General features: G+C 41.8%; 1 pseudogene; it reads left to right on the forward strand.

The window, feature by feature from the left end:
• Positions 1-3857: 3857 nt before the first annotated feature.
• Positions 3858-6001, forward strand: LOC122489165 (annotated as a pseudogene).
• Positions 6002-13760: the final 7759 nt, after the last annotated feature.

Below are 13760 nucleotides of genomic sequence, written 5' to 3' on the forward strand. Positions count from 1 at the left end.
AGTCAGCTCTCCTGGATCTCTGAGTGTAGTGCCTGGTGGAGAAAGAGAATAAACTTCACAGTGTCCCTTTCTTTCTAAATCCAGGCCATTGGGCATTGATCTTTGGGAGTGACTCTAGAGTTTTTGAAGATAGTATTTTTTTTTTACACCCTCTGAGGCCCGTGGGGTTGTTTAGTATTGCCAGAAATATTTACCGTTTGTCCTGTCTGAAACCTGACAAGATATTTGAACGGATTTAATGACTCTGTGATTAGAAAGTTGGCCAGATTGGAGGGGCATCTGGGTGGCTCAGTTGGTTAAGTATCCAACTCTTAATTTCAGCTCAGGTCATGATCTCGAGGTCCTAGGATCAAGCCCTTTGTTGGGCTCCATGCTGAGCTTGGAGCCTGCGCTGGATTCTCTCTGTCTCCCTCTCTCTGTGCCCCTTCCCCACCTGTTTGAGAGCAGGAGCTCTCTCTTGCTGTCTCAAAATAAATAAGCATTAAAAAAATTTTGGGGGGGCCAGATTGGAAACTGATATTCAGAGCCTGATAGATATTTTTTTTAGGTCTTTTCCTTAAGCTAAATGTAGACAAAGGGAAAGAAAACATTCTGAAGCCTTTGTGGAAAATTGACTAGAAACATTCCAAAGGCAGACAACTCTTAAATCTAGAACATAGGGACACCTGGGTGGCTCAGTCGATTAAGCTTCCAACTTTGGCTCAGGTCATGATCTCATGGTTCATGAGTTCAAGCCCCACATCCCGGGCTCTGTGCTTTCAGCTCAGAGCCTAGAGCCTGCTTTGGATTCTGTGTCTCCCTCTCTCTCTCTCTCCCCTGCCCATGCTCGCACTCTGTCTCTCTCTGTCTCTCTCTGTCTTTCAAAAATAAATGCTAAGAAAAAAAAATTTAAAAAAAAATCTAGAACATAGAAATCTTTTGATTCCCTGTTGGAAATCTCCCCAATACAAAAAGCAAACTAAGGATAACGTGGTTGGATGGGTGGTTCAAGCTGCGATGGCTTTCATTTAGGCTGCGAGGAGACCCAAGTCTTTGAGGAAGAGCGAACCATTCGCCTTATCTCACAGATCTTTGCAAATCCAGACACAATTCATAGGCAACCTGTCCTTTTTACCAATCCCAAATCCTCCCGTATTTATCTCAAAAGGCTTGTAAGTATTGTCCTTAGGAACCCACGTTCCTCTTGGAGGAACTTAGATTCTTTCCCTGTGCCTGTGAGATATAAAGGTGAACTCTTTTAAATTTTATTTTAGAAAGAGAGAGAGAGAGTGTGTTTGTGCGAGCAGGGGAGGGGCAGACAGAGAGAGAGAGAGACAGAGAATACCAAGCAGGCTCCATGGTGTCAGTGTGGAGCCCGGCTCAGGGCTTGATCCCACGACCCTGGGATCATGAAATCAAACTTCAGAGAGGTAATTTTTACCTGAAGGAAGCAAAAGAGGGGAGGGAGAGACTTTAAAAAAAAAGACTTCTCCATGGCTTCCGTAGGTTACTTGTCAAAGAAAAATACAAATCTTAAGTGTCTTCTCCATAAATATTAGTCGAAAAAGGTTTAACCATTAGAGCAGGGTAACCGTAATTTATTCTAACTGTTCTTTCATAACTGGTAAGTTTTGTATTGTTGTACCTGATTCATGGAAGTAAATTCAAAATGAAGCTATAAAGTCTTTGTTTATGTCTGCCTGTATGGTTTTGTTGTTTGTTGCTTTTTGTGTTTTTTAAATGTATATTTATTTTGAGAGAGAGAGAGTGCGCGAGTGCATGTGCAAGCAGAGGGGCAGAGAGAGAGAGAGAGAGAGAGAGAGAAAATCCCAAGCAGGCTCATCACAGACGCCGATGAGGGGCCCAGTCCCACAAACCGTTAGATCATGACCTGAGCCAAAATCAAGAGCTGGACGCTCCACCTGCTGAGCCACCCAGATGCCCCTATCTGTACGTTTATACATATCCATACATATATGTTACAGATGTGTGGGAGTTTTCTATCTCCCGATGCTATTGCCAAAACTAATTTGTAAAAGAACTCTACTTAATTGGCTTAAACAAGTAAGTGTTCATATAAATTTAATATTCAGTATTAAAGCCATTTTAAGTTTGTTGGTTTAATTAAAATGGTCATGTCTTTGGAGTTACCAACAGCATTGAATACAATACATACAACTTTTACTCTACCTGGTTTTATTATCAAATAAGTCCTTGTTATTGCTTATAGAATTTGTCATCAAGAAACATAGTTGGGGAGGGCACCTGGGTGGTTCAGTTGGTTAAGCATCTAACTCTTGATTTCAGCTCTACTCATGATCTCAGGGTTGTGAGATCAAACCCCTCATCAGGCTCTGTGCTGAGCATGGAGCCTGCTTAAGATTCTCTCTCCCTCCCTCTCTCTCTCTCTCCTTCTCCCTCTCCCTCCCTCTCTCTCTGTCCCTCTTTTTCTCTCTCTCCCTCTTTTTCTCTCTCCCTTTTTTTCTCTCTCTCCCTCTTTTTCTCTCTCTCCCTCTCTCTCCACCTCTTTCTCTTTCTCCCTCTCTCCTTCTGTCTCTCCCTCTCTCCTTCTCTCTCTCCCTCCCTCTCCCTGTCTCTCCCCACCCCCCCCCCACCTCCCTCTGCCCCTCTCTGCCACTTGCACGCTTCCTTTCTCTCTCAAAAAAGGAAAAGAGACACATAGCTTGGGATGATGTCTGACTTTGTCTAATGTCTCATGAAGTTTCTGCTGGTGGTCTCAACATAATTAAGAACAAGCAAATAGATGTAAATAGGATACAAAAGTGTGCAGGTGAAATTTTTAGAAAGTTTCCCCAGATCTTTTTGGTAACCTGAAACTTTAAAGTTTTGCTATGTTAAATTGCATAATAGGTAGTCATTAATTATCCAGATCATTTCCAAATAAGATAAAATACTAACACACTATTTACTAAACCCAGGCTTCCTTCTGCAAAAGAGCGGAGGATAAATGGGTCCCTTAGTAAACGTCCTTTGTCACACTGAAAACTTTACTACGAGAAAGCATGTATTTCTAGAAATAATAAAAAGTATTTAAAAAATTTTGCTAAGCCACAGAATGTTAACATAATAGTTCATAATTGTTTAATTCTTTATTTTTACTAAAAACTAGGGTACTTATGGTTAAACATGCTACTATATTTTTAAACCTACTAGAAATAATAAAGGAAACATCTCTGTGTGAAAAGAAAGTAGGATGTATCTTTTCAGTAAAAGACAGTATGAGAAATGGAGATGCATTTTTGTTGAGAAAAAAGTTGTCGAAGGTTTGTAGGAAAGGAATTTCTGAGAGGGATTTTATGCATGAACAGGGCTGGCTGGTTAAGATTGGAATACGTTTAAACAAGTTAAATAAATTTTAATATCAAAACTAACTTGGTGCAAACTTAGAATTTGGTTTTCTCTCTGTTAAAAGGACAAAATTTGCATAAGGTCTGTTCTCCTTGTAACAGGACACAATTGACAACACTGGTTATGTTCCCAAGGCTTTGACTGCATTATCATATTTGAAAGAGATGTGCACAGACTCAGGACGAGATAGGTTTAGAGAACTAGAATTGACTTTATGGATCCAGTAAAGCCCCTTGGTGAAAAGAACATCCATCTGGCACCTTGTTTCAAAGGTATCAACAAAACAATACTTAAAAAAAAAATTTTTTTTAACGTTTATTTTTGAGACGTGCGCGCGCGCACGCCCACACACACACACACACACACACACACACACAGTGTGAATGGGGGAGGGGCACAGAGAGAGGGAGGCACAGAATCCGAAGCAGGCTCTAGGCTCCCAGCTGTCAGCACAGAGCCCGACGCAGGGCTTGAACTCACGAACCGTGACAACTTTAGCTGAAGTCGGACGCTTAACCGACTGAGCCACGTAGGAGCCCCTCAACAAAACAATTTTTAAAAGAACTTTTATGTCCAATCACTGCTCTTGCTGCACTTAGGTAGATAATTAGGTCATGTTTAATGCAAACAAATTAGTTTTTCTATTATCTTTGATAAATGGGGGTGATTGTAGAGAGAAAAATTATGTTTGCACTTGTGTAGACATTAGACTGTAGTCCTGTTAATTGTCTCTGAGGTTTTGTTATGTACCTGTAAATCCGATTTGATCCTGAATTCTTCTAGTTTCCTCAAATATCTGGCTAGGACTCACCAAACTGCCATTTCCAGTTTTCTCCCACCTTGATTTGGGACCACTGAGAACAAAGACCACCCTTGAATCTCCTGTAAAGGTCCTGTACCAGGTCGTCCTCACTGAAGTTCAGGGACTTGCACTTTGGATACGTGTGTCACAGCTGAAGAAGGCCACGCCTGACATCTGGTTCTGTACAGGCTCTGAAGCCTCTGAACTGACTTGACGAGGAAGAGAAGCGGTGGACGCGAGGTAGGCTGCTTCCTCCCAAGAGGCCAGACCGATATTTCATACTTTAAAACGAAACCCTCTCTTCCTGTCTTTCTGTCCTGTACTCTGACCCTGGTCCAGAAAATAACGCCATCATGTGTGTGTCCCCGGCCACTGCTAACGGGGGTAACCTCAACCTTAGAACGTTTTCTTTCGGGCTGAAGGCACTGAAACCCAGGCTGACCGCTGGCTTGAACAGGGAAATGTAACAATCCCGGTGAATGAGTCTGTTCACAGAACCGCCTCAGCAGGAATGGTCTGTGCCCTCACAGTTTGTCTTTGTCTGGAGTGGTTTTCACTCTCCTTAGGCCCATGAATGCTTGGGTGGTTGGCGTAACCAAACAACACCCCTTAGGATATCTCCCGTTGCCCCTGACTGTTCACAAACAGACTGAGACACCTCATGGCTCAATGTCCCTGAGTTTATATCATCGACATAAAAAAGCTGACCGGGAGGTATTCAGAGTTCAGAATTAGCTTCTGTTGGTAGATCACTGTTTCCTTGGCCGGAAAAAGTGCAGATGGGGCTATGACCCAGAACATTCCTTGAACACGCTCCAGAGTCTGCTGCTGGAAACAATGCCTGCCTGGCAAAAACGGCTAGACTTTGTGGCCAAGGTTAATGCGTGATAATAGGAGAGGACTGGATTATCTTTTAGCTGAACAAGGAGGGGTCTGTGCTGAAACTCACATAAGATCACTGGGCAAGCCACTTGGCTTAAAAAGGTGACTCTTTCAGTGGGGTCTGTCATCAGTCAAATGGAACGTACCAGTCACAAAACCGTATACATTCTATAGGTGAAGAGACACGTAGGTAGCTTCAGAGAACAGGTTTCTTTGATTCTGGAAAGACAGCACTGTTTCAAACAAGAAGTCCTAAAAATCATAATCATCCTCCTCAGCTCATTCAGTTCCATGTAATTAATTCTTGTTCTGCTTGAATCCGGTTTTTCCATCAGTTCTGGAAATTCTTACCAGTTCTGCTTTCCAGTGTTTTAACTTTGGTTGTTGGAAACCTCTGCTCGTCCAAAGTCCTTTCCTTGACTCTGCTTCAAGATGAAATACTTTGGCAGGAACACCTTTGCAAAAGATCACTTTTTCGCTGCCTCACCGCCACCATCATGGGTCGTGTGCTCACTCCTGGGAAGGGCGTGTCCCAGTCCCTACTGCCTTACCACTGCGGCGCCCCTGCCTGGTTGAAGTTGACATCTGACTCCATGAAGGAGCAGCTCCACAAAGTGGGCAAGTAGGGCCTGACTCCCTCAAAAGTAGGTGTGACCCAGAGAGACTCGAGTACGTTTCTGTGACAATAAAATCTTGAGAATTCTTAAAGGACTTGCTCCTGATCTTCTTGAGGATCTCCACCATTTGATTAAGAAAGCTGTTGCTGTTTGAAAGCATCTTGAGAGGAAGAGAAAGGATAAGGATGCTAAGTTACGACCGATTCTGATCGAGAGCCGTAGTCACTTGTTGCTTCAGTATTATAAGACCAAAAGAGTCCTCTCCCCTAGTTAGAAATACGAGTTAGCCTCAGCCTCCGCCCTGGTTGTATAAATCTGTCTTTGTACTCGAGCAATAAAATCATTGTCTAACTAGAAAAACAAAAGTATCAGAATAGAACGATAGTTGTCATAAATAACTTAGAAAAGCCTTTTTAAAAAGTAATTGTTAAGAGATCTAATTGAGTTCCTTATAATGGAATTGACAAGGAAATTTGTTTTCTTCTGTGACATACATTTTAAGATAATAGCTAATTTATGACTGATAACATTATACGAAGATACATCAGACTGGGGGTACCTGGGTGGCTCAGTTGGATGAGCGTCTGATTCTGGATCCCAGGGTTGTGGGATCGAGCCCCGAGTTGGACTCTGCACTGAGCGTGGAGCCTGCTTAGGATTCTCTCTCTTTCTCTCCCTCTGCCCCTGTACTCTGCTCACTCTCTCTTTCTCTAAAACAACAAAACCAAAAAAAGATATATCAGACTTTGGGATTTCATAAAATTTCCAGAACACTTGTATAACTATAATAAAGAAAGCTTAGTATTGCTTACTATTTGACACTACTTGTAATTTAATATATCAAATAAGCCTAATTAGTTTAACAGCTCTCTTGTATAAGGAGGGAGAATACTTTTTTGGTGTGATTTTTCCAAGGATGCTCTGGAAAAATCCCAATGTTAATTTGAGGTCAAAAGGACTTCATTTAGAATTTGATTTTTGGAAGGTTGTCAAAAAATATCAAAAGGTTTTAGAACACTTAGTCAAATACTAAATGAAGTAATACTTAGTTATCCAATTACCATAGAAACAACTAAAGGTTTCATAGGCAAATATAGAAACTTAAAAAAAAACTTAGCCTTTAAAAAAAAATTATTTTAAGGTTTATTTGTTTTTGAAAGAGACACACCCAGAGTGTGAGCGGGGGAGGGGCAGAGACAGCGGGAGACACAGAATCCAAAGCAGGCTTCAGGCTCCAGGCTCCAAGCTGTCAGCACAGAGCCTGATGCAGGGCTCGGACCCACGGAATTGTGAGATACGACCTGAGCCGAAGTTGGCGCTTAACGGACTGACCCACCCAGGAGCCCCTAAACTTAGCTCTTTTAATAGAGAAGATATAGCTTTCTTAGGTAACAAAAGACCTGATCAAGAACCACAGGAAATTGCTTTGACAAGACACAAAATCTTTCTTTCTTCTGGGCAGATGACTGAAAAAGGTAAAGAAAAACCTTCCATAATCTCTTAACAAGAGCAGGCCAGTTGTCCACGAAAACTTGGTCCTTTTAACAAAGAGAAAACCGAATTCTAGTTTTGTACTAATTTTAGTTATGAAAGTAAAACTCATTAGTTAAATTCATTCCAATCTTAGTCCTGATCACACCTAAAACTCCTTTCCCTATTATTTCCGGTAGTTTTAATCACATATATTAGATTTTTAACCCTTAACCTCTTTTAATTTTTCATGAAAATTAAGAAATATGCAATAATGAACTTTTACATTAGCATCTTTGCTTTATAATTTCTAGAAACGTGGTTTTTCACGGAAAATTTCTCAGTGTGGGATAAAACGTGTTTAGTACTAGACTAAAATAGCTTTAATCCTCCACGAAAGGAAGAAAAAGTGCATAAACCTGTATGTAGTAATTAATATTTCAGTGTTTTTATCTTATTAGGAAATTATCTGTATAGTCAAATTTAACTTAGTGAAACTTTAAGGTTTTAGGTTACAAAAAAATTTGGAGACACTGTTTCAGAAATGTACCTAAAACCTTTTTATCTTACTTACATCCATTTAATTTACTTATTGTTAACAACTATGTTTAGATTAACTACAAACACTTCATTAGATGTTAGACAACTTCGGTCATCATCCTGGGTTATTTTTCTAGGTGACAGAGTTTGTAACAAAGACATCACAGACTTAGCTGATTACTAAACCCAGAAGGAATTACAATGCTGTTAACTCTGGAGACATGCCTATTTTCAATCAACCGGCAAACGTAAACTAGCTTTTATATCATATAATACTTAGATTACATGAACCTGAAAAGCATTTGGGTTATTTTCTATTACATTTTGAGAATTTAGTTTATATAAGTGTTTATATGTTTAAGCCAATTAAATAGAACTCTATTACAAATAAATTTTGATATTGCCATCCAGAGGTAGAAAATAACACACATCTATGACACTACATGAACACTGAGACAGATGCAAACAGAGACTTCATATGTTTGTTTTAAAACTTTAGCCATGATGGAGCACCTGCTGGCTCAGTCAATAGAGCAGATGACTCCTGATCTCAGGGTAGTGAGTTCAAGCCCCACACTGGGTAGGGAGCCTATAAATAAATCAGTAAGTATGTAAATAAGTAAATAAGTAAATTAAAAATAGTCCTGAGACATATCATAATGTAAACTCATTTACCGTAAAAGATCAGAAGGGGGGAAAGGCTATTTAAAATTTAGGCCAATGAAAAATCTGTTGGAATAAGTTAAGTTTATCTGCTCAGACAGCTAAAACTTTTTCTACCAATATTTGATTTTTCATTACCCTTTTTGTTTTTCTATAATTCCCTCACTGAAGTTTATAGAACATTTGATTCTCAGAGGGACAGGGAAGGAATGTTAGTTCCTCCAGGAAGTTTTTGGTCAGGACAAACAAATATTTCTGGGAGTATTGGATGACCCCTTGGACTGAAGAGGCATTCCCAGAGAGAGTGCAGAAGATAGTTTATTTTGATTTTTCTCTGGGGCACCACAGGCAGAGATCTGGGGGAGCTGACTGTGGTACAAATCTTACCGTTAGCTGGGTCCTTGTTTTTCTAGGATCCCACCTGTAGGTCCTGAGTGGAGTTTAAAGTGGAGAGTGTAGCTGGGGGATTTACCAAAATTTGGCAAGGTTTTTTAAAAATTAATTTTAATTTTAGTTTCCCTTTGGCTGTTTTAAGGGACTCATAGCAGTTCACCCGAAAATCCTTCATAGTCTTGTCAACACTGGGAAGGACCCAAGCAGAGGCCTTCCTTGGGAGGTAAATATGGGGGTGTCTGTAAGGCCATCAAGTTGGCTGACCATTTACAGGCTTGGTTCTAAATCTTTTCCGAGTCCTCAGCTATGATCATAAATGGTGGCCTCCTATCCTGTTTTCTGCCTTTTTATTAATCCATTAATCTCAGGAGGTTATCTGTGTATTAAAAACTTTTGAGGATCTTCCTTGGATTTAGGAAATTCTTTAACTATGATGTCTAGATCAGCCTTTGAACTAGGAGAGGAAGATACCAGGAGAGGATGCTGTGACATTGGTGGTGTTAGTTTGAAAGTTGACTGTCTCTTCAAATGGAAAGGCAGTCCGGACAGAGGGTCCCCGGAATGGGTATCGGACCAAGGAGGGTGGAGGGGAGCTGTGGGCGGTCACATCCGTCAGTCTTACAGTCTTTGTTGTAGGTACCTTTTATGTCCCTAATTTTTGTATTCACCTTTGGCAGTTTGGCCAATCAAGGTGTCTTTAAGGTCATTAACTTGGCTGACTTTTGTTTACAGTCCTGTAAAGGCAATGCAGACATAAGACTACTAGAAAGAGGATTTAAAGGAGGGTAGAGGGAAGCAGTAAAAATTACTTAATTTTGTAATAAGCTTTCACAGTGAATCTTTGAATGAAGCTGTTTGGGAACTTTGAACCTTTGTGGAGGCTTCTGCCTGCCGATTAAAAAACGTATCCCAGCCTGTTTGCTTCATTTGGGAATGCTTGCTGCCAAGTGCCCTTCTTAAGCGATCTTCTCTAACTGGAACGTTCCTCGTACCAGCCACTGCGATTCTAGGTGGTTTTAGTAAGATGTTGCCGTTTGTAGAGATGGCTTCAGCTCCCGGGACTGCCATCCTTTAGACGGAAAGTAAGCAGGTGCGCCAGAGGTCACGTGCCTAACTCTTCAGAATGCAGAGAGCCCTTGTCTTTCCGCCAGCCTTCATCTGACACGACAAGCAAGCCTGTGCCCCCGAATAACGTGCAGTCACCGAGTGCTGTTACCGTGTCCTGGCCGAGAGAAGTCCTGTGCGCACCTCCAACGTTTCCCAGCGTGGAGTCTGGGCCGGGGAAGGGGTTGACTCAGCAGGACCCCAACAAACGGGGGCTCCAGCTGCCAGCGGCAGCGCCCGACGTGGACTGTGGGGACAGAGCCGAGGACCGGGGTTTCCAGTCACCTGGGGGATTGTGTCCGCACTGCTGGCAGTTCCCCCATGTGGACGGAGCGAGTGATTTCAGACAAACGGGGAACTTTGGAAAGCAAGTGAGATCGGGAGCTCAGGGCAAGGAGGGCAGAGCCCAGAAGCGGGAGGAACTTATGCAGGGCCCTTGGGAAAGGCAAGAAAGACCACTCAGAAAGGGGCTCACGGGTGCCACGCCTGTGTTTCTCGTCGTCCCTGAACGCCTTCAGAAGTGCAGTTCAGAGCCCTCCGTTCCTGGGCCAAATCTGCTAAATTACGACAATTCAACTGAGGAAGTTTCTGAGATCTAACTGACCTTATCGAACGATTCATGAATCGGGCAGCACCCTATCCGGCAATAGAAAGGAGCTCTGAGGAGCTGTACAAGAAGGAAGGCTTTTGGAGGTAGAAGGGGGGAAAGAATGGGTTGTTACACGCTAAGGTAACTTACCAGTGGTGGACAGGCAGCTTACCTATTGGTGTTGACCAGAACATTCCAGACTGATGGGTTAAGACTGCATTCCTGGGAGGGTTGTAACTGCAGTTAGGTTAGGTATTAAGTCTTGTTTTGCTGATGTGGGGCTTAGTGCAAGTGACTGCATTGCCTGCTATTACTTTTCAAAGTTTCTAGATTTTTCTAAACTTGTAATTGTCTTAAAATGTTAAAAGCTTCCAATTGAAAAATAATCTGAAATTAGCAAAGATTAACCATGTTCTTCTATCACTAAATATTAACACCATTTACTTTCTTTTATGTTGCTAAGTCTTTGATTTTATAGCTTCTATGGATGGAAGTGTGTATTAAACGTGGCTCATTAGTTCTTTGAAGTTGGTTATGTTAAAAGATAATTATGAAAGAAAGGTACAGTCATGAGTTATACAGATATAAAATGAACATGCATTAGCTTTTATCCTAGTCATTAATCAATGTTGTATTGTTTTACAAGAGAATCTGAAGAACATACGTGAAGAACATTGAAATAAATGTGCAACTGGAGGCCAGACTGGTTCGTATAGGGGAACATCTGTCTATAAATAAGTTATTTTGCATTGTTATAAGTCACCTCCAACTGGTAGAGTTGTCCAATAGCTGAAATACAAGAAAGACTAGAATTAGATAACTAAGAGATCCTTTAGACAGTGTTTTATTTTCCACTGAAATACAGATTTTGCCCTACTGTCACATTATGTGTTTTTGAACTGAACTGAGTCATAGATAATCCTTGAATTAATGTTGATAAACATTATTTCTGCAGCATAAGACATAAATAATTTTATTTTGCCAAAGTACAAAGTTTGGAATTAATGACAAAACCAAAGATTTCTTCCCTCACCAAAAACGTATCCTAAATAGTACAATTGTATTTAATACAGGCGCCAAGAAAAGAATTCTTTTTCCATGGGAAAAAGAATAGTCTTGTCAACAAATGGTATTGGGACAACAGGATACTCCCATATGAAAACGAAATTTAGACCCCTACCTTAAGCTACATAAATTAACTCAAAATAGATTGAAGGGTATCAGAATATGTGACCCCAAATATGTCTCTTTGGTATAAGGATTATTTGAACTGATTATTTTTGAGAGAAAGCACTAAGGAGAGAAGCTCTAAAAACAGTAGAATTTATCTGTAGTCCCTTTTGTAAGGGAAATTTACATTTATAAGGGAAATCTCCATTTGTTAAGTGTCTCTTCCTCTGAACCAGGAAGAGAATGATTTCAAGTCAGTAGAAACTCTTACCCTTGGAGAAGGAGGGGACTGAAATCTGTGTAACAACCTTACCTTTGTTTTCGGTGTTTTTCAAGGTAACCTGTCATAACTGGCCCCCCACCTCCAACATCTCTATCTTCAATCAAAAGGTCTCTCCTTTAAATAATTTAGGACCATTGATCTTTAGGGAAATGCAAATGAAAACCACACTGGGATACCACTTACTCAGTGTGGCTAGAATAAGACAAAAAGGGAACAAGTGTCAGTAAGGACACACAGAGATGAGAACCCTCAGGCATTGCTGGTAGGAACGTAAAATGGCACAGGCACTCTAAAACAGTCCAGCAGTTCCTCAGAAAGATAAACAGAGCTTTATAAACCTTAGGACCCAAACCCCCTTTGAACTGCTAAGTAATTACCCAAGAGAAGCAAAACACTTGTACATGCAAAGACTTGTGCACAAATGTATATAGAAGCATTATTCACCAAGTAGTGCGACCAAATAGGACAAATTCAAGAAATTCGAAACAAGTCAAGATTAAATTCGTAGAGGATAAATGACATTTTCTGCAGTTTTGTTTTCAAGTGGGCAAGACCAGACAGATGCACCTAAAAGAAGTTGTTTCAAAGTAGTTAAGGGTAGAAAAAAAGAAACAAGAGCCATTCAAGGATCCCGTTGTCCAGGCTAGGCTGTAATGGGGGCGTGGGGGTGTCCGTTGTTTCCCTGGAGGATCCATTTTCTTTGGGTGGGGTGTGTCAGAGAGAACCTGAGTGCCAATAACTTAGCCAGGAGTTCTCTGTGAAGGTCATGGAGAGGGAGCCAGGGAGTGAAAGCAAAAAACCGGCTTGCTCTAACAGCCCAGAGAGGCAGCGTGGTGGGAAAGCTGATTGTGTAGACAGGAGGGAGGGGAGGAGTTGTAATCCCCCTCAGCCAGCCCCTGGTTACTGGGAAGCCCTTGACAGGTGCCTTAATGTTTCCGACCACTGTCTGTAGACTCCATTCTTTATTTCAACTTGGTAGTGACTTTGTAGGAGGCCCCACTGCCATGTGCTGGCGCTCTGGTCGCAGGGATTCTGAACTTCGTACTACTGTCAGCACAGATGTGAGGACCAGCCTCCTATATCAGCACTCCCTTCCACACCTCAATGCCTGAAACCTCAAGCTGAGCATCTCAAAATTAGACCCTGTAGGGATTCAAAGTATCCAACATGGCACTTTGGCATATTGATTATTTTGAATTGATGGTACCTGGGAAAGTCCCGTGCAAGAAGAACACCGCCCCCACTGTGGTCCCCTGAAAGCAGGCCGGAAGTCTGCCATGGGCAAGGTAGCCTCCCTGTGCCAGGAGGGGAGAGGGCACCCTTAGCCCCAAAGACGGGGATTTAGAGAAGACCGTGCTGGAGAAGCCTGTACAGACACACCTTGTTATTACTTCTCCACCATTAAGTACCCCAAGTTCAAATCCCGTTGTCCTTTCAGTTCACAAGTCTGTTGTTTCTTTGCCTAAAATGTATTAAACCTCCTGTTTTGTTCCCTTCTTTGCACCTCCTTTTTTTTTTTTTCCAACATTTATTTATTTTTGGGACAGAGAGAGACAGAGCATGAACGGGGGAGGGACAGAGAGAGAGGGAGACACAGAATCGGAAACAGGCTCCAGGCTCCGAGCCATCAGCCCAGAGCCTGATGCGGGGCTCGAACTCCCGGACCGCGAGATCAGTGACCTGAGCTGAAGTCGGACGCTTAACCGACTGCGCCACCCAGGTGCACCTCCTTTCTTTCTTGGGCACCTGGGCATACGTCTGGCACACAGACTTCAATTTGGTTTTCCTCCGTTAATCAGCCTTTTTGTTACGGGGAGTGGAGGTATCAGGCAGAAAGGTTGGAGAGTAGGAGGGAGAACTTTTTCCTTCCCTGTAACCCACTACCTAGTTTTTAAATGT

The sequence above is a fragment of the Prionailurus bengalensis genome, chromosome B2 (genome assembly GCF_016509475.1).
Source record: "Prionailurus bengalensis isolate Pbe53 chromosome B2, Fcat_Pben_1.1_paternal_pri, whole genome shotgun sequence".
Taxonomy (NCBI): domain Eukaryota; kingdom Metazoa; phylum Chordata; class Mammalia; order Carnivora; family Felidae; genus Prionailurus; species Prionailurus bengalensis.